General features: G+C 37.4%; 1 pseudogene; it reads left to right on the forward strand.

Moving 5' to 3' along the window:
- Window positions 1-557: 557 nt before the first annotated feature.
- The window catches only part of LOC100341150 (large ribosomal subunit protein eL14 pseudogene), a 30,600-nt pseudogene continuing 9,055 nt past the window's right edge, over window positions 558-22,102 (forward strand).

Here is a 22,102-nt window from a genome sequence, read left to right on the forward strand (position 1 = left end):
CTCATAGGCAACTCTATGGCCCACTCATGGCAAGTACTTCTTCATGTGGGATTGCTCACACTTACCCAAAAATGTGTATCTAAAAATGTGTATTTAGTTTTTATTCACTCTTTTAAATAAATCCTACTCTCATTGTATACTGTATCTATGCCTCTGAATTTTTATCTCTGCAGGGAAAGAACTTGGAATAAAAATTCAGATATATATACCTCTAACACTCTGATATGGAATGTAATCATCCCAAGTGATGTATTAACTTTGCCACCAATGGCCAACCCATATAGGATATTTTTAGATGAAAATTAACAAGTTAATTCAAGCACTATGCTTAAATATTTGGCAGAGTAGAAATCCAATAAATAGAGGATCTAAAGATTATAAGAGGGATGTTTATATTCAAAAGATGCCATGGGGAAATCTTAATTTGTTATTTTCTCTCTGAAGTTTCAATAATGTTAGTCTATGAAACAAACTGACAATAGAGAGATATTAGAAAAAAAATAGAAGTTTTATTCCACACCTGGGGTATGGGAGTGTGAAAATCCAATAGGGACAAGATGGCTAAACTTCACATGGAACTTAAGGAACAGGTTCTTGGGCTTCTGGGAGGAAGGGAGGTGGCTCAGACTACAAAAGGTGGGAATGAAGCTATGCCCTGCAAGCTAAGGCCATCCTGTTATGCAGATGTACTTTGCAGTCATGTATGGGCCACTAGAATCAGTCAGATTCCCCAACCTCTTCTTCCAGTGGAAAGACCCTGCCCAAGATCAAAGGGAGAGGAGGTATTTCAAATTTTAAAAAGCTTGTGAGTGCATCTGTTATGATCTCAACTAATTTTGAGAGATAGAACATTCTTTCATTTTTTTTAATTATATATTTCTTTAAGAGGTAGCATTACAGAGAGAGAGAGGGAGAGACACAAAGAAAGGTCTTCCATCCAGTGGTTCACTCCCCAAATGGCCACAACAGCCAGAGCTGGGTTGATACAAAGCCAGGAGCCAGGAGCTTCCTCTGTGTCTCCCACGTGGGTGTATGGGCCCAAGCACTCAGGCCATGTTCTACCACTTCCCCAAGCCATGAGCAGAGAGATGGATTAGAAGAGGAGTAGCCAGGACTCAAACCAGCGCCCATATGGGATGCTGGTGCCCAGGCAAAGGCTTATCCTACTATGCCTACAACTTTCTTTCTACAAAAAATATACATCTTTTCAGATTCATTCTTGTGTCTGCAGAGGTCTGACTTTGAATAACCTGCTTAAAGTATGTCAAAGCAGTATATTTGAGATGGGATGTTTTACTCCCCTCACTATTTAAGGATTCATCTGGCAGAGAAAGCAACCATTGGAAAAATTAACTTGTCAAATACTGATACTTACATCTGTACTTGAAAAGTACAATTTTTAATACACTATGTAAGAAATATCTATAGACCTGTTTCCTCTGAGGCAAACCAACCAGAAAAAGTGAAATGGGGAAAAAGAGAAAAATAATGGTGGCCTGATTGACAAAGGTGGGTGAGCTGGAGCTGAGGAACAATCATATATTTGAAATCTTCACACATGAAGAAAAATTTTAGTGATTTTAATAGGACACACACAAGGTTCTTTCCCTTGGAGATAAGTGTTCTGGTAAGTGTTCCCTTTGAGATAAATTTTCTTTCCCTGTGCGAAAAGTGTTCCACTTAAGTGTCTCTTTTAGATAAGTGTTCTTCTTAAGTGTTCACAGACTTCAATTTGATGAATGGAGAAAGAAAAACGAGCCTTGATGGTGAAGTTATAAATGATGTGATAGAATTTAAATAAGACAATTTGGGAATGATTGGAGAACAAAGCTTATATTGGCACTATGTTCATTCTTCACCCTTCCCTCCAAAATTATTTATATGTTTATTGTTTTCCAGTGAAAAATATATTTAGAGAAAATTAAATCTTTATAAATTTGAGTAGTTATTATTTCTCTTTTAATACAAGTATACTGAAAGTGAGAAGCCTTATCATTCAACCCACTATGTGAAGTGCTTGAAGATGCACATAATGAGTTAAAACGAATCCAGGTTTAAATTTCCCAACTTATTTGGGCAGGGAGAAAACAACAAGGTATATATATATATGTATATATATATATATACACACACACACACACACACACACATACACACACACTTCATTTCCATTTAATGCCCCAGAAGGGATGTGCTAAATTGTCTTTCTTTTGCAAAATATCCTAGGGAATCAAAGCTACAAATTCTGTATACCACAAATAGTAATAACTTTTCACAGTCAAAACAGTCAAGGTGGATTTATTATAGAGAAGCACAGTTTTGCACTTTTTTCCTGCTTCTATAAATTCAAGGTCTGTTGGACTGACTCTGGAAGAGGGAGTAATTCTCTCTGTGTTTTTCTTTGACCTGAAGATGAAAGTTTACTGATCTCTATTTCATGTGTGAATGTACAATAGTAGACTACTTCCTCATAAATATTGGCAGCATCCACAAAGCCACTATTTCGTGTTTTTGCATTTATGACTTCCAGAAATTATTATGTTACTTAAAATTAACTGTGTCTTATTGTGAATTTCTATTTTCATTTTTGCAATGTTCATATTGTTTGCTATACTTGGAATGCAGATCTAGCCTTTGTTAAGGTTTGCACCTCCCCACACCCAGTTTTAGGTGATACCTTCTCCCTTTCCAGAGCATTGATTGCAATTAATGCTTGTGAATTGTTGCCTGGGGAAAAATGTCACAATTGGCTACTTTAAGTGGCAGTGGACATGTTGAATCCTTGAATGTGCTTGGTGGCATTTCCATGGAAGACTCATGCCTTACACTTCAGTGTGCTACAGAAAAGTATTTTATTTTCCTTGCTCCGGAACTAAGAACAACTACCATGCAGCTGAAGATGATTGAACTAAAAAGTCACTCAAAAATTTATCTTTTTGGGCTCTATGTGTTCTCCACAGGGCTAAAAAAGGGAAAATCAAGCCCTAGTCATGAGCTGGGCATTGAGAAAACTGTCCCAGACTGAGACGATTCTTTATTTTACTGGTGATCTTGGGGCTGCAGATAAATGACAGTAGCTGAAAACTTGACATCTTCACAGTCTCCTCTTCATGTGGCAGCCTGCCTTTGTGACCGTTTTATGCATACGGACCTCTTTTTATCTTCAACACAAGACTGAAAGTACAGCTTTTCCACCCCCTACTTGGGCAGCACTAAGATGGAGGTACCTTGAACATTTTTCTCACCACAAAGAAAATGGTTGGAGTGAGGTGGACATGAGGTAGAGATATCGAGAATGTGGAAGATATGGCTGGCAGAATAGGATCCGTAACAACAGCAATGTCCCCAACAAGAAGCACGTGTATATGTGTTCTTACACTGAAATAGTTATCCTAAACCTGTCTTTCTCTGTGCTGAGTGATACAATTTGGCCCAAAGCAGCCTCTGTAATAGTGTACTGTACCTAGGTTTGGTATGTATGTTAATAAATTGTAAATCCACCTAAGGGTGTATCTTTGAAATTCTCAGCCAATCATAGCAGCTGAACTTCCAGCCAGTGAGAGCCTACAAGGTGCCCGAAAATGACCATAGAAAGTAAATGCTAACCATAGTCAATTAGATGGTTTCTGTATATTGTGGGGAGCAACTCGGACTAGACTAAGTTACTGGAATTAAGACTTATTCTATGCATCTGCTCTCCCACAATATGGCGCTGGGAGAGGAGGAAATAGCTTCTACACAGCTACCTCCAGTTCAACCAACAAGCTGCAGGACCTGCTCCTGATTGGAGGAGAGCAGCGTATTCGGCGTGTGGGTAGCAGAGTTGGGATTGGTGGAAGAGGACTATAAAGGAGGAGAGAGACAACATGCACCAGGAACATCTATCTGAAGGAACATCTGTGCAGCCCCCGAGAGAGCCGGCCGGCGGTGTGCCGCTCCCCCGCGGAAGTGGGGAAAGTGGCTAGGAGGAACCGCCCTTCCACGGAGGTGGAAGGGACGGCAGCCAACCCGGGAAGAACCAGCAGCAAACCCGGGGAGGGCAGAGCAGACGAAAGAACAACGCAGGGTCCTGTGTCGTTCCTCCACGAAGAGGGGGAGCGACATAATGTTGCCATGACTCGGATAGGAAACCCAGGAGGGAAGGAGCAGGAAGAAGTGGGAAAATACCGGAGAGAGAGACTAGCAAAGAGCCTAGGGAAAAGCCGGACGGAAAAGGTGCCAGAAGAAGCTATTGAAAGCCTAGGCAAAGACTCAGATACGGACTGTGGGAAAGAAGTTAGGATTTAAAGTGAAAGCAAGAAGAAACTTAGATACGGACTGCAGGTTGAAAGCAAAAGTGAAACCTAGAAGGAACACCACGGACTGTGGGGAGAGGCCAGGAGAAATGAGAAGGGAATATTGTTGGAAGAAAAGTTAGGAAACATACCGGGTAGAGAAAAAAAATGTTAGGGAGGATGAAGCCGCGGGGGCAGGCCTAGGCGGAAACGTAAGCTATGTTGGAATTCTTCAAGTCAGCCCGGGGAGCAAAAGGTGAAAAGCTAAAACTAGAGGTGGACGCGTGAGCTAGGTTGGAATCCGTCAGATTAGCCCGGGGAGCAAAAGACGGGAAGCCAAAATGAAAGGCGGAGACGTGAGCCAGGTTGAATTCGCCAGGTTAGCCCGGGGAACTTAGATTGAATACCAGTGGCAGAAACGTGAGCTAGGCTGTGTGATTCGTGGAAGCCGCCGCATGCAGAGAGAGCACGGGGCATGAATAGATAGGGAACGTGGGGCTGGCGCGAAGGCCGTGGTGGGGGCACGAAGGGCGTGGAGACCGCGGAGCTCGCGAAGCCGAGCCGCGCAGAGCCAGGAAGCCGCCGAGGGGGAGGCGCCGAGAAGCAGCCTCGGGGCGGGCGCCGGGAAGCCGCGGGGATAAGAGAAACAGAAGTTTAGAAGTAAAATGAGAGAAATAGGAATGCTGGTAGATAGAAGTAAAATAGGAGAAATAGGAATGCCTGGGGATAGAGAAATAGAGAAAAATAAGGCCTCCCCACAACATGGCAATGAGAGAGCTTGGATTGGGTCTGCCTGATTAGTAAGACGATAAGCACCTGTGGGTGGCTGCAGGTCACCGAAGACAAGCACGTTATCAACACCAATAAGTCTCTCCACAAGACGGCAATGAGAGGGCTCGGATTCGGTTTGCCTGATTGGTAGGGCTTGTAAGCACCTGCAGGCAGTTCTAGCAGAGCAGAGCAGAGTGTGTGCCACGGGGCACCGAAGACAGGTGCGTATCAACGCCAAAAATAAAAAGAAAGGGGGATCTGTGGGGAGCAACTCGGACTAGACTAAGTTACTGGAATTAAGACTTATTCTATGCATCTGCTCTCCCACAATATGGCGCTGGGAGAGGAGGAAATAGCTTCTACACAGCTGCCTCCAGTTCAACCAACAAGCTGCAGGACCTGCTCCTGATTGGAGGAGAGCAGCGTACTCGGCGTGTGGGTAGCAGAGTTGGGATTGGTGGAAGAGGACTATAAAGGAGGAGAGAGACAACATGCACCAGGAACATCTATCTGAAGGAACATCTGTGCAGCCCCCGAGAGAGCCGGCCGGCGGTGTGCCGCTCCCCCGCGGAAGTGGGGAAAGTGGCTAGGGGGAACCGCCCTTCCACGTAGGTGGAAGGGACAGCAGCCAACCAGGGAAGAACCAGCAGCAAACCCGGGGAGGGCCAAGCAGACAAAAGAACAGCGCAGGGTCCTGTGTCGTTCCCCAATGAAGAGGGGGAGCGACAGTATATTCCTACTTTTCTTTGGCTATCAGTTTAGCCTGCAAATGTGGAGATGGGGCATTCTGAATTAATCTTTTTCGGTGATGCACCTGGTTCTAGAACCCTTTTTCTTGTTCAGTAAAGTTTTGTAAAATTTAGATAATTTAAGATTTAAGAAAAATCAACATTGCTGGGGAAAAGATACTTTTTTTCTCTATAGAACATATACAAAGTGTTTATTTTTTAAAGTTACAAAGAATATGCAATAAAATGTTATTACACAAATATTACAAATGTAAGTTTGGTAGGTAACTAAAATATTAGAAGTGATATTATCCTGAAAGAATTTGTGTTGTTTGTGGTGCTTATAAACTTATAAAATTTACAATTTTTCTTAAATTTATTTTTTCTAAGAAGTTGGAAATGGGCATTTTCTTCTGTTACTGAATTTGCATTCTTTTTCTCAAAGAATGCATCCAAGCATTTAGATTCTGCTACACAGTGAAATTTATCATATTTCTTTGTACCCATAAGATAGTTCTCATCTTTTTTAATCTTCTTCAAAGCAATCCTGATTCTTTTCATACTTCTTTTTCATACAGTCAACTCTTGATTATCCTCCCACAGTGATGAAAAGTATAGAAAATTCTAAAGAATAAGTAATGCAAGAGTCAAGTATATTTGACTTTGGCATTCTTTATACAGCTTCTTAAAGATTATTCTTAGTTATCTAATACCACCACCATCAGAAAATGGGTCAGTATTTATACTAATTCCTTGGTATATATGGACACTTATTCTATGGACTAAGACAACATCAATATTCATAATTAATCTGTATTTGAAAATAATGTGATTTTTCCTAATTTATATTACAAGGTTCTCATACACATACACACACACATATTTTATATATATATATATATATATATATATATATATATATACACACACACACATATGAGTTTTAATGGATTTCAAAATTTTGGACCGAAATAAACTTGTGTTTCAACTCCATTTTCCATCAACTCTTTGAAGTTCCCTCACATATGTTTTCAATAGTGTTACATGTTTTCACTCTTCTATATCATTGTTAATGTTTTTGTGTTCTTGTTCTCTGTCAATTAGTATGTTAAATTACACATCACAATGATATATTTGCTAATTTTTATTTATAAGTCTCAATTTTCATTTTATGTATTTTGAAATGTTAATATCAGTATGAGAATAGATAATTTGTATCTGCTCTGTAAATTGATTCTTCTATTACATAATAGCCTTTTTTGAAAATCTTTTTACCTAATAATTTTATATGATATCCTTAAATCTCTAGAAATGCGTTTGCCTTAATATGTATTTTAGTTTATCAGAATCATCATATCTTCCTCCTTTTGCTTAATATTTTATATTATTGTTTTTCAAAAATTTTGTCCTATAATGATGATTTTTAAACATATTTGAGTCAAAATTTTACTACTGGTTCCTGGCTCCTGGCTCCTGGCTCCTGGCTCCTGGCTCCTGGCTCCTGGCTCCTGGCTTCGGATCAGCGCAGCTCCGGCTGTTGTGGCCACCTGGGGAGTGAACCAGCAGACGGAAGACCTCTCTCTCTCTGTCTCTACCTAACTCTGTAACTCTGTCTTTCAAATAAATAAAATAAATCTTAAAAAAAAAAAGTTATGGATGTATGAGAGGCCCAGAGTTGATGATTCCCATCTTTTATCACAACTCTATCTATGGGATCTTGGTGTTGTAAAGTGACTTTTTTTCATACAGACAGGTCCATTACTAATCTCTACAACTCTTGAAGACATGCCTACATTTTAATCACATTTTCACTCGTAGCTTCTAGATTAGTGTCTTGTGCTACAGTCAATAAAGACTTAATGAATTATTTTGCACATATTATTTACTTAAAAATGTTTCATTACACATGCATAGAATTGATCTTGCATATATTGAAGTTCAGCATTTGAATAAAAACCTCCAATTAAAATAAAATAATGAACCAGTATAATGAGCAGGTGGCAAAAAACTACAGTAGTGTATTTGAGATTGATCTTTTCTTTTTTTTATTTTTTAAAGATGTATTTACTTATTTGAAAGGCAGACTTACAGAGAGGAAAAAGAGACAGACAGATATCCCATCCACTGATTCATTAACCAAATAACTATAAAAACTGGGGCTAGGCCAAGCCAAAGCCAGGAGCCCAGAGCTTCTTTTAAGTCTCCCACATGGGTGGAAGGAACCCAGGGACTTGGGATCTTCTGCTGCTTTCCTAGGAATATTAGTAAAGAGCTGGATCAGAAGTAGAGAGCTGAGACTCATACTGTTACCTATATGGGATGCCAGTGCTTAACACACTGCGCCATAGTGCCAGCCCTGATTTTTTCTTTATGATAAGAAAACTGTTTTGTGTCTTTTTAGCATGCTTTATATGTATTTATACCTTTGTATGCACAAGTTAAAAAGTGTTGGAAAATGAAGACGATAGGTCAGATTTGGAACAGCATAAAAAATAATTTTTGGATACTTTCTCATTTTAATTCTCCATGCTTTAAATCCTAGGCTGCAAGTTCAAGAATGTATTCTATAACACATCCACTATTAATATATTGGCCTTTGAAGAAGATCAAAGACTGGCAAAGCTTCCTCTGTGGAAACTGGCATTTATCAATATAAAATTCTGTGAGGCTGGGGTGGATGTTCAGCTTGGCAGTGAAGAAGCATGCATCCGACATCAGAGTGCTGGTGATCAGGTCACAACCATGCTCCTGTTTCCAGCTTCCTACTAACAGAAGCATGGGAGGCAGCAGACCAGGATCAAATGATTGGGTCTCTGCTGTCCACAGGGGAGACTCAGGCTGAGTTTTTAGCTCGTGATTCCAGCCAGGCCCCAAAGCTTGCAACCATTTGAGGAGGGAACCAGCACTTGGGAGATCTCTCTCTTTCTCTCTGTCTCTCATAAATAAAAGTAAAAATATATAATTTTTAAAATTCTGTGGTCCCGAATAAAATACCACAGTATATTTAAAGTACAAATGAGAACAGAGACCATTGTTTTATTAATTATTACATCTCCCAGAAGACCAAGTCACTGCTTTCCTATAGGAGACAAATCAACAAATGTTCGTTGAGTCTCTTTTAATTATAGCTTAGATTATTTGGGGTTCTCATGAATAAGGGTCTTTCTGTTAACAATTCCAATTTTTTAAAGCATGTGAAATGAATAATTATCGCAAGTTGTTGTACCAATTTATTTATTTATTTTTGACAGGCAGAGTGGACAGTGACAGAGAGAGACAGAGAGAAAGGTCTTCCTTTGCCGTTGGTTCACCCTCCAATGGCCGCCACGGCCAGCGCGCTGCGGCCACCGCACTGTGCTGATCCGATGGCAGGAGCCAGGTACTTCTCCTGGTCTCCCATTAAGGTGTTAGATCCAGTTTGTTAAAGACCTAATAGTATTTTCACATTGAAAATTAACACTAGGGACTGATCCTTGCTAATATGTGAAGTGGCCACTTTTATTTTGATTCTCTTCTTACTGTTGCCAAGTTCCCAAATCTATTTGATGGGTCCTCTCTGGGGTTTTTGTAAGTGTCATCTGAAACTCAACTCCTTGCCTTTGACGCTTCATTGAAAGGCTTCCAATTGAATAATTTTTATTCCTTTCCTGCCTTTACAGTTTGTTCATGTTACAGAACAGAATTCCCCTACAACTTGGGGCCACGACTTTGCTAATATATAAATCATTGTAGTTTAACATTTTGCTGCTATGAATAAATAGCATGGACATTTCAGGAAATCTGGAAGGCAAAAGAAATAATTATTTATTGGAAAAAGACTCCCATAGGCTTATAGGCCAGAAAGGGGCTTACTTCCCTGCACTATGCCACTTATTTATTGAATGCCAAAGAAGTCACACCACTGTTCTGCGTACTTCTTGTGTTGCATACTTAATTTTTACAACAATCCCAGGATATAACTCTATTGTTATACTCATTTCATGAACAATAAGCCCAAGACATAGGAAGATTAGTATGAAGCAGTGAATCAGTAAGATTTCATGAACCTCTATTTGACACTGTTTTTTAAGTCTTAACAATTGCCTCTTATCTGTGTGCTACTCTGAAGTACTTCTTCTAGGACATCTACCAAAGATTTTGCCCAAGAGTCATTGCTTTCCATTTCTAGACTTGCATTTCGTTACGGTTTGCTGAGGGACTTGTTGTCAGCTGATGAAATTGGAAACACCAAATCTTTAAGTTCCTCTGCCTACAGTTACTTTTCTAGACTACCCCACGGCACAGCAGATGAGCTACAGCACTGTCAGAAATTGGCTTGCATTGTAGCACATTTCCTAAACTCGAATAACAGCACCATCAATTTTTTGAAATACTGTTCAGTTTGTATTTGACCTATGTTTTCCAGAAGATTTTTTTCTTTAAAAAAATTTCCTTTCTCTGTACTGGAAAAAAAAAGAGAAGTTCTCATAAATACAATATAAATTGCTATCTAATGCATCATAAAAATTATTCCTTCCTTTAATTTCCACTGGTTCTGTCTTAACTTGAACACTATTAATAAGTCTTGTTGCTCATTACAATAGTCTTAATAATTCCTTGTTTTCAAAAATCTACGTTCAAAATCATGCACACAATTGCCATATTAAAAATACTAAAATACAACTGCCATTATATTCTCTCCTAATTAAAAATCTTTACTGGCTCTAACATATTAAAAAGTGAAATTATGTGAATGGTATGTAGGAATTCTCTATATTACTGCCTCACATTTTTTACTTGCAAATTTAAAACTATCCTGAAATATAATGCTTAAAATAATAGAAATAAAATACCTTAGGCATTACTTAATTAGGTAGTAGGTTGCAAAGACATGAACTTGAAATCCAATTCTTTACTTAGCAATTTTGTGATTTGATGGTTATTGTGTGCCTCTGAAAGTCAGTTTCTTTTTGAAAAAATAAAATTGACTGTCCCTTCAGAGAAAGTTAATTAACACATGCCCAAATGTTGGAAAACAGTAGGTAAAGCATAAATGTTGTCTGCATTTCCTTAGCATAATTTTCAAATCTTTCAACCATTTTGTTCCAACTCTAAAAATAAATATTCCTGAACAACTACAATGTACCATGTATAATATAGTATGTATAGGAGAGAACAATTGAAAGGAAGACACCAAAGTCTATGGGTCGATCCATTTATTAGATGACAGCTCTTGTTTTGTTTTGTTTTGTTTTTTAAATATTTATTTATTTGAAAGGCAGAGTTACAGAGAGGTAGAGGCAGAGAGAGAGATCTTCCATCCACTGGTTCACTCCACAGTTGGCTGCAATAGCTAGAGCTGCGCTTATCTGAAGCCAGGAGACTAGCACTTCTTCCGGATCTCCTACATGGGTACAGTGGCCCAAGAACTTGGGCCATCTCCTATTGCTTCCCCAGGCCATAGCAGAGAGCTGGATTGGAAGTGGACCAGCCGGGATTTGAGCCAGCGCCAATATGGGATGCCTGCAGTGCGGGCGGCAGCTTTACTCACTACACCACAGTGCTAGCCCCAGCTCTTTGCTTATTTTGTTTTATTTATTTGCATATAATCTCCTTTAATCTATTGGATGCCCTCAAGTGATGGGAAATTTCTCAAGCTCAAAAACCATGATAAGGAATTATTTACATCTACAAATTGTTCTATACATAAAACAGGAACTCAATAAATATTTAATGAAGGAGAAAATGTTTGTAGAGAAGCAAGCAATTTGGGGGTGAGTAAAGTCCATGTGGTATAAGAGGATTTCTTTGCTAATAGTTTATCAATCTCCTTAATAACACCAAGACTTAAGTACTAACCCCTATGGTGAAAAGAATTGCTTTAACACTATTCCAAAATGCACATACCTTATTTTAGTCATTTTAATTCCATTTCCTGAAGTTGTTAAAAAGCTAAAAAATACTGACTTAGTTTTTATTTTTAGTGTTTTTTAATAGTGGAAAACTGAAAAAGAGATAAAAAATAAGATAGATATTGGAAGAGGGAAAGAAACCTTAGAAACAGTTTATATATGGGAAAGCTATCCTCTGTATTTACAAACATTTTATTATAAACTGTAAACATGAAGTTTTTTTCCAAGGTGTTCTAATTAATATAAATAAATCTGTACATACACACTTGTAAAATATACAAATTTACTTTTAATGTACATTATTTAAATTTCTAATTAAATTGTAAAATTATTTGATCCATGTGAGAGTTAGAGGAATTTTTTTAAAATCAAGTAGAAGAGTTATTTTCTATAATCTGTTATAGCAACAATAGACAGCTGATTATAAACATGTTTGCTCACTCCTAGCAGAAATTTATAAAAGGCCATTTGAAAAAAGTATAGGGCCCATGAAGCAAGAGCCCTTGGTCTCCATTCAGAGGCAGAGTGCTGGATGAACAAGACAATGACTCTTAGTGGTGTTTTCATCATCACAGTGCACCCAGTTCCTGGAGGATCAGAAACATACTAATGACTGCTTAAAGTTATTGTCCACCAGGTATTGTCACCTGCTGGAGTGCAGCTCCAGCCAGTCTAGGGGTTCCCAAAGGTGTGAAAGGTGTCAGCACAGGAAGAAATGAGAGACACACTCGCAGCAAGGCTGATGGCATGGCTCTGGCTCTCGACACCAGACTATTTTCATATAATAAGTCATATCATGATTCTTTCTTCTTACAATAACAAATCTGTTGTCCACTTTCTTAGAACCATTGACCTTATATTTTATGTTTCTTCTGGATTCTATGTCTACATCTAGTTACAATTTCTTTGATTTTCAAGGGCATATTCAGAGCATGGGTTACAATCACAGACAGGTGTGAGACAACGATTTTCAAGGGCATATTCAGAGCATGAGTTACAATCATAGACAGGCACGAGATAACAAGCTGCCCACACAAGCCAAGGCCTTGAGTGCTGCTGAGCTACGCAGAAATTGGCTACACAAGCTATAATATTACCTTTTGAATCTAATCTTTACTAGAAGCCCCTATGTTTAAAGCAGACCCTTTTTTTTAAATGTATCCCCTTTTGTAGTTCTTTCTTTAATTTCTTTATTGTACTTATCTAAAGGTTCACTTAGATATACTCCACAGTTTTGACATCCTAACCATTGCTGTATTTGTAGCACATATTGAATTAAAGCTTTAATAACATTTATCTTTGTTTTAATGGGAAATATACACTAGGGAGCCTGCTACCTTTTAATTCTTTTCAACAAGAGCTCAGTCTTGCCTAAAGTATTAACCGCTTCTCCTACACTAACATTCTGCTTTATTAAAATTCTACAAAGCAATGGACATTTTGGGAATTATGAGACTAAGCATTCTTCCCTAAGATTAGGAATACAGCAATCATTAGAGGGACCACCAGGAAGCTCCGGCTTTCTTAAGCAGAGTTCCCAACAAACCTAAAACTACCAAGAGGACTGCAGCTGTTGGTCTCATGCCTTGCTGAGACAGACCTTCTGCTAGGATCTTGTCAGCCAGCCGAAGTTGCCTTGGCCTCACCAGTCACCACGTATTAAAATAAATACTACGGGACTAGGCATCATCCTTCTAAGTGTTATAGAAATGTGAAATAGAAGCTTGTGGTTGTATAAACAGGTAATGGAAATGAAATGTGATCAGGCTGACCCCAGACTCACAGGTATCAACCCCAATTGCATGAAGCCCTTTCCTGCTATGTCAAGAGTTGGCTTCAAATTCTTTCTCAACAGCGTGATCCATGCAGATTCTCTACATCATTTAGAGATGGCTTGAGGACTGAGGCCATATGCAATCAAGATGAGCTTCTTATTAAAAGGTTAAAAGACTGAAAAGAGTATGTGAACCACAGAGCCTTGACCTCATCCTATTGAGGCACCTGTTTAAAACCAAGTGGTTTTGACCTTGCAAGCTGAGCATATACAAATGAAATCCTGAGACATATAGAAGGGCATGAATGTAAGTAGCTTGAGGTCATTCATTAATGATGTAAACCTCTAGTAAATGCTAATTTCTTGCTAAGAAAGGTGGAACACAGATGTCCAATGGTAAGTTGCTTGGTATGTATACAGAAGGGCATCTGTTGAGGTTACCCATATCCTCAGAATTTTTTCTGTCTCAGAAACTCTATCAAGCCATTTGCAATGCCTTTCACTTCATTTAGCATCTCTGTGGATTTTGCATGCTTCTAATATTTCTTCACAAACGTTGCTAACAGTAAAATATATGGATATGATTTCCAATGATACATTAAAGAAAGGTAGATGCTGTGGTCAGCATTGTGGTGTAGTGGGTAAAGCTGCAGCCTGAGATGCCAGCATCCCCTGTGGAGGCTGGTTAATGTTCCAGCTGTTCCACTTCCAATCTAGCCCTCTGCTACTGGCTGGAAAGAGCAACAGAAATTGGTCCAAGTGCTTGGGCCTCTGCTGCCGATGTGGGAGAACTAGAAGAAGTTCCTGGCTCCTGGCTTTTGCATGACCCAGTGCTGGCCTTTGCAACCATCAGGAGAGTGAACCATTGGTTGTAAAACAATCCCCCTCTCTCTCCTCTCTGTGCATATCTCTGACTTTCAAAAAAATAAATACTGAAGCGGGACTGAGAGATCCTGCTGTCTCCACATAAATCTCTGCTGTGCAGTCATGCAGGTAAAGCCAGGTCACATGGCACACTCAGTGATGTTCCCAAAGAAGCAGGGCTCCTGCCTACTCCAGGTTGTCCTCTGCACCCATATTTTTCATGCTGTAGAATAGAGTTATTGAGACTGAGAAAAAATTATTTAGAAATAGTCTTTCCTAGGCTTAAAGCCAGGGAAAGAGAAGAATTTAGGAGATTCTAGGAGCAAGAAGCATAATTTATAAAGCAATAACTCTAGGGTTTCAGAGTGTTGAAGAGAATAGTGCCTGACTGCTAATAGGTTCTCCATAATTCACATTGTGTAAGGGAACAAAAACATATTTGTGGCCCAAACTTAAAGAAAAACTTCTATTTCCTGAAGTCTGGAATCCAAATTGCCTCTATCAAGAGCCTGTAAGGGTAAAATAAAGAAACCATATTTTGATGTCAATTAATAAAGCTCAATTCTGTAATTAGGGTATCTAGTGTAAATATATCTTCTTTTTAAATTTTTAAAGGAGTAATGTAGGAACTTTCTTGATTTCTAGTTTTTGTATTTTTACAAAAGGAAAAATGATCTAATATAGGTTTTCTTCTGTGTTCTTTAGAGATCAGTCTCTCTAGAAGTGGAAATCACTCTGAGATAGTTTCATGCTCCTAATCCAGGATCTCACTCTTTACAAATTTGGATTCAATAAGATCTGGAGCAATGAGTGGGTGAGAACTCTGTATCTGTCTATCGATTTCTGTGTGTGTGTGTGTGTGTGTGTGTGTGTCTCCCTCTCTCCCTCCCTTCTTCCCAAATAGATGGATTTTAACTGGGGACAAGTTGTCCACATATTTTAGGAGCTTTTATCCTTTCATTCAACATCCTAACCTATTCAACAATGTCTTAGAGCAGTCTTTTGCCATCATTTGCTTGAATCTCATGATAGGAAAACTCATTATTCTCCATAAAAATGAGCTTTTAAAATGAAAATATTTGTTTTACTAGTTCCAGAGAGTCCCTGTGTGTTCAGGCTGACAAGAAGCAGAACAAGCCATGTGCTAACCTGTCGCAAACACAGTATACAATGTTAGAGGTTTAAAACACATCTTCTTCTGAAAGATTAAGGAGACTGTGAAACCAACTATTCCATAGACACTTCTGTTGTTGAGCCAACACAGTATTTTTGCATTCATTCTCTTAATGAATTTTGTTGAAATAAAAGAGTCATGAGAGCAAATAGAGGCTATTTATTCACACAGTTTGCTATATAGCAACCTTCTGTCCCTGGCATTTAGCAGAGACTAAAGGACAGGAAGGGGATGGGGAAAGCTTTACAAGGAAAAAAAAAGAAGGAAGGCTTCAAGTATGTTGTGGGAGGTTGGCATGAAGACGATGGAGCAGTCTAACTGGAAGCAGAACGTCTTATGTGATTGGCTTGGGGCACATATTGAACTTCCTATAACTGGTAGTGAGTTAGAAAGGACAAAATGTACAGGGAAACTGGAAAAGTCATGATCAGCCAAAGATGATCACAAAGGTAAGATATAAAATCAGTTCCCACTAACAGACAGCAATTACTCTTAATCACTACTTTACCTATTTTACAATAGGAAATGACAGTATTTAATAAAATAGTGCATTATATATGTGCCAACTCAAGTTGTTTTATTTTCTTTCTTAAGAGTCCTAAATTTATCCCAATTTGTATAATGACTCAAGAAAGATCAAACTGTCTCAACTACGAAGTGATATTAATTCAAGTTTAGAAAAATTAGAATTACCTTCAAATATTTTTAAATTTAAATATATTTTGTTTGTTTTAGAATTATTAAAAACAGTATTTGTGAGAAAAAAAATTTTTTAATTTTCAATTGCATGTTATATTTTTTCGAGATTTATTTATTTATTTGAAAGTCAGAGTTACACAGAGAGAGGAAATGTAGAGAGAGAGAGGTCTTCCTTCCACTGGTTCAATCCCCAGTTGGCTGCAACAGCCAGAGCGCCGATTTGAAGCCAGGAGCCAGGAGCTTCTTCCAGGTTTCCCACACGGGCTCAGGGACCCAAAGACTTGGGCCATCTTCTACTGCTTTCCCAGGCCACAGCAGAGAGCTGGATTGGAAGTGAAATCACTGGGTCTGGAACTGACGCCCATGTGGGATGCCAACACTGTAGGCGGCAGCTTTACCCGTTACGCCACAGTGCCAGCCTCTGCATGCTATTTTTTATTTGGAAATATATTTCTTTAATTACAAAGAGGCCTGCTTTATTTTGAGAGGCAGGCAGTTTAATCTTCAGAAGATTATCCAACACACAAGTGAAAAGTATTCTATTGGTAGAATTCCAAAGAGCTTAGTAAGTAAAGAATACACTTCCATATACTGCTGCATTTTTATGACCTTAAAAGAGTCTTTATTTTTCCTTTTTTATAAATAGAAAATGAAAAAAAAAACATTATTTGCAAAAGTGTGCCAACATGATGAATCCCAAAGTATATTTCTAGAACTATCTGAGATACCTGTTCTTTCTGAAATATATGAGTGTCATTTTTATTGACAAGATAGAAATGAAGAGAAAATATTCTGAGTCAATATAATAACCCAAGTTATTTAATAATAAACAAGAAATATAAACTTTAATTAGGAAATGACCCAACTGATATAAATTAGATAGCGGCTCAAGTGGACCTCATCGATACTTTGTTTTGCAAACACTTCTTTATACCTGCTTTGCACTGTAGACGTTAATTTGCTTACAATGCAGTCAACGCAGGAAAGTGACTATGTCCTGACAGTATGTGTTTCCATTACATAGTTTTTGGTGTCCTCTGTGTGCTAGATTCATAACAGATCCATATTTTTTGAGTTTCAGTTTTTTTCTTTGAATTTGTGATTGACACAAAAATTGTCCATACTTGTGTGGTTGATGTGATGCTTCAATACATGTATACATTGTGTAATGTGCCAATTAGAGTAGGTTTGTCCAACTTGTGACATATTTTACACATATTTCAAATACCCATTTTTAACAAATTCTCAGAAATAGAATTGTATTACAGAATTATTTTTCAAAATTAGGTTGGCAATCAGCTTTTTCATAGAGAATGATTTCTTTCCTGGATTTCAATCTTTCTCCCCACGAGACTGAGCTGTATAAACCTGTCAAGCCATAATGACTTCATGACAACAGTAAAAACAATAGGAGTGCACTCTTGACCCTCCTCAACAACTTATACTATACAAGTGTGATTCCTTCCCTACTCCACTGCAAAGTTATTTTCTTGATCATACTTTAACTTTCTGGAGGTACATTCCAAAAGTATATACTCTTCCTACATTCTTGCTTCTTCCTTTTTTTTTTTGTTCTAAATTCTAAATGCCTTCCTTATAGGCTCAATGCATATCAAGCTAATGTGATGGAATATATGTAACAAGGTAAGAATAAATTCAATTTCCCAATAGAAAACTTAATTTCATATACAAATGACAAAAACTCTGATAAAATATATTTTAAATTTATTCCAATTTATACTGAAATTAATATACTAATAAATTCATTCTTTATTCAAATGTTAAAATATATAGTGATCTATGCTTTTTGTTTATGATGTTATTAAGAAATATATGAATATTTTTGAAAATCTAAAAATTTTTTATTTTTATTTTTTTATTTTATTCTCAGAACCTATCTGGGGGTTCACCACACATTGAAAGGATATGCTATGAAAATTCTTCACACTTACAAGCCCAGAACACTGTCTAATAACAACAAAATATTTCCCTTTGTTTATAGAAATTGTATAGTGTTTAACCTGAAATAGTGGAAGCCAAATTGGAAAAGGAAGAAAACTGGTTTACTGAAGCATGCTAGGTCTACACCGTGAGTTTGATTTAATAGACAATATAGTTTCTACATATTCTGGCTGATATTTAAATCATCTAAGAAAAAACCTGCTCCAAAGTTTGGCAAGGTTCAATGAATTATTTTCTCTTATAGATTTTCTGTCACAGTCATCTTTCTATATACCAGGATGCCAACCCTGCAACTACCAGAAATTTAAAGGTGAATTTCAGGAAGTTCGATATTGCTAGAATGATTATTATTCTGTAAAATAGAAAGAAATGTTTTAGAAATGTAAAATGTATGCTTTAAATTATTAAAGTCCTGGTAATTTTTAACTTTGAGTACTGAAATATAGCACAATCACCAGCACCATGGCTCACTAGGCTAATCCTCCGCCTTGCCGCGCCCGCACACCGGGTTCTAGTCCCGGTCGGAGCGCCAGATTCTGTCCTGGTTGCCCCTCTTCCAGGCCAGCTCTCTGCTGTGGCCAGGGAGTGCAGTGGAGGATGGCCCAAGCACTTGGGCCCTGGACCCCATGGGAGACCAGGATAAGCACCTGGCTCCTGCCTTCAGATCAGCGCGGTGCGCCGGCCACAGCACACTGGCGGCCATTGGAGGGTGAACCAATGGCAAAGGAAGACCTTTCTCTCTGTCTCTCTCTCTCACTGTCCACTCTGCCTGTCAAAAAAAAAAAAAAAAAAAAGAAAGAAAGAAAGAAAGAAAAAGAAATATAGCACAATCCAGTGCTTACTATATAGATTAAAGGCAAATCTTCTTTGTATGTATGGCAATAGTCCATTTTATTTTCCAAAATATGGACTTTACTTGTTTTTAAATAAAAATGCATAAGAAAAGCAAAATTATATACTTTTGATAGATTATTTCTGAGTGCTTTTATAGTGCCTAAATTATATGAATTTGAAATGTAGACACCAGCCATTCTGCAAAAGATGATTTCAATATTAAATATGGATGGGGCCATCACTGTGGCATGGTGGGTAAAGCCGCTATCTGCAGTGCTGGCATCCAATATGGGTGCCAGTTCCAGTCCTGGCTGCTCCATTCCCCATCTATCTCTCTGCCATGGCCTAGGAAAGCAGTAGAAGATGGCCAAAGTCCTGGAGCTCCTTCATCCATGTGGAAAACCCAGAGGAAGCTCCTGGCTCCTGGCTTGGGATCTGCCCAGCGCCTGCCATTGCCACCATTTGGCAAATGAACCAGTAGATGGAAGACTTCTCTCTCCTTCGCTTCCTCTTCCTCTCTGTAACTCTGCCTTTCAAATAAATAAATAAACCTTTAAAAATAATAATAAAAATATTAAACATGGAGGTAATATGGAAGTAAGAATGAAAATTATGACAAAATTATATTAAAAATAAAACATTTCATGTTAATAATGGTTATCTTCTTAGAATTGTACCTATAAAATACATGAAATCTGCTCTCTTTACATTAATAAAAAACTTTCTCTTGATTACAATATTGCTGGTGATTTTGCAAATGGATATTAAAAACACTGAAACATTTTGTCCCAGTTCAAGATCATTGAACAAGTTAGAAAGATTTCAAGTTTATTTGCAAAATGATACAATTGGAAAAAATGGAGTAAAAAATTATGGGGATCTATTTTACTTCTTGCACCTGCATTTGAACCTAGTGTAATTAGCAAAAAAAAAAAAACCCAAGAATTCATAAATTAGCCATATAACCATTGAATAATAATAATAAAGAGAGGGGTGGGTGTTGTGGCACAGAGAGTAAAGCGGCCACCTGTGAGGCCAAGTATTCCATATAGTTGCCCATTCACGACCTGGCTGATAATGGACTGGGAAAAGCAATGGAAGATGACTGAGTGTTTAGGCACCTGCCATCCATGTGGGAGACCTGAAAGAAGATCTTCAATCCTCGCTTCAGCCTGGCCCAATTCTGGCCATTCTGGCCATCTGGGAAGTGAACTATCAGATGGAAGTTTCTCTCACTCTTTCTTTTTTTTTTCTCTCTCTCTCTCAATCTCTCTCTTTGTAACCTTGACTTCCAAAATAAATAAATTTAAAAAAAAAGATATAGAGGATAATAATAATAGTTAACAAGAATTTACAATTTACAAAATTCAAAGAATTTACATTGCATCATGCATTCTATTTATTTACATGTATTAATTCACATTGAATTAAGTTCTGTTTTTGCTAATATGATTTCCAACTACTTCTTGCTACTGTTACAGATTTGTGCTGCACTATGAGCCCATAGCTCTTAGTATATTTCCTGTGAGTTTCACTCAGTTTTTATTCTGTAGCTGCTCACATTCATGTTTCTGCATATTGTAGAACTAAAACAGGAGATTGCAAGTAAACTGCTCACATATCAAAAAAAATTAAAGGAACAATATAAAAATTCATTCAAGACAAATAACAATTCTAATTGGTGCTTGTTTAAAATAAAAATACATGCAAAAATCCATTTTGAAAAAAACTAAAATAAAGGCAAACACAATCAGTGCAATGCTGAAATCTAAGAGAAAAATAAAAATTAGAAATGTTGATGTCTAATGAGTTTCTGCATCCATTTTTTATTGCACAGCAAAATACTTTTATTTTGAGTTTATTTGATATTTTTTTTGGTATCATGTCTGGAGCAAGTCTCATTGGTCTCAATACACTCTCTGTCAACATTTATTTCCATATGTGGTTTTATCACAGTTGGAGTAGTATAAGTATTTTTCAAATAAAGCCTTTTATTGTAAGAGATGGAAATGACTAATTACTGCAGAATAATATCAGGACAAACCACACCACCCTCCAGGCAAGAAAACATTACACCCTCTCTCCAGCACTGTACTGTAAGTGACAGCAGAAAAAGGGAGGTATAAAATTGGATTTTTAGCTCTGAACAAATGGACGCTAATTATACAAAGAACATGGTACTTGATTGAAGGGTCACAGTGAATCTAATACAGCATTTTCAAATAACGACTACTTCTCTGTGAATTACTGAGTAAAATGCAGATAAAGAAAGAATAGAATAATTAATATTTAGACCTCCTTGATGGTTTTCAAATGATGAACTCTGTATGTTATTGATGAACATTCTAGAAAAGATTCAAAGGACATCAAAGAATTTCAAAAAACTTAAGCCTTGACTTGTACATATAAAGCTTTTTAAAGAAAAAAAATCAGAATAAACTTACATATTTTATCTTGAAATTCATGTTACAAGTGAATTATTTTAAGTGTTGTATGAGCTCAGTGGTTTAATGGACATCTGGAGTTCATACTGTTATTTATTGATGCCTACCAGGAAAGTTCTAATCAGCTAAGCTAAAAATTTTTGTTGGTTATTAGAATCTCAACTCTGGCTCTCTATATATCCACATATATCTTAAAAGTCATTAATTCTTTATCCCTTAGCATTAAATTTTGCAGGAAATTTAAAGACAATCATTGTAGTCCTTTTATGATGTAAACATAAAGAGGAATTCATGCTTTCTCAAGTCTGTCTACTGTGAGCCAGGCAATGTGATAGGTAAAGTCTATATATTATGAAACCCAAATAATTCTCACAGCAGTCCCAAGAAACACATAGTTTTATTTTATTTTATTTTATTTGTAATTAACACATATTTTAATGTCTTAATTTTTAATTATTTTTAATTAATACATATTCATGGTGCTCCATGTGATATTTTGACACATGTTTATATTGGATAGTGTTAAACCAATGTAAACATTTCTATCTAATCAAATATGTAACATTTATTTATGGCAAAAAACATTCAAAATCTTTTCTCCTAGATTTTTTGGAAAGGCATAGAGTACACTATCATTATTTGCAATCATCATACTGTACAGTAACAAAACTATAACAATACCTATTA

Source organism: Oryctolagus cuniculus, chromosome 1, assembly GCF_964237555.1.
Source record: "Oryctolagus cuniculus chromosome 1, mOryCun1.1, whole genome shotgun sequence".
Classification (NCBI taxonomy): Eukaryota; Metazoa; Chordata; class Mammalia; order Lagomorpha; family Leporidae; genus Oryctolagus; species Oryctolagus cuniculus.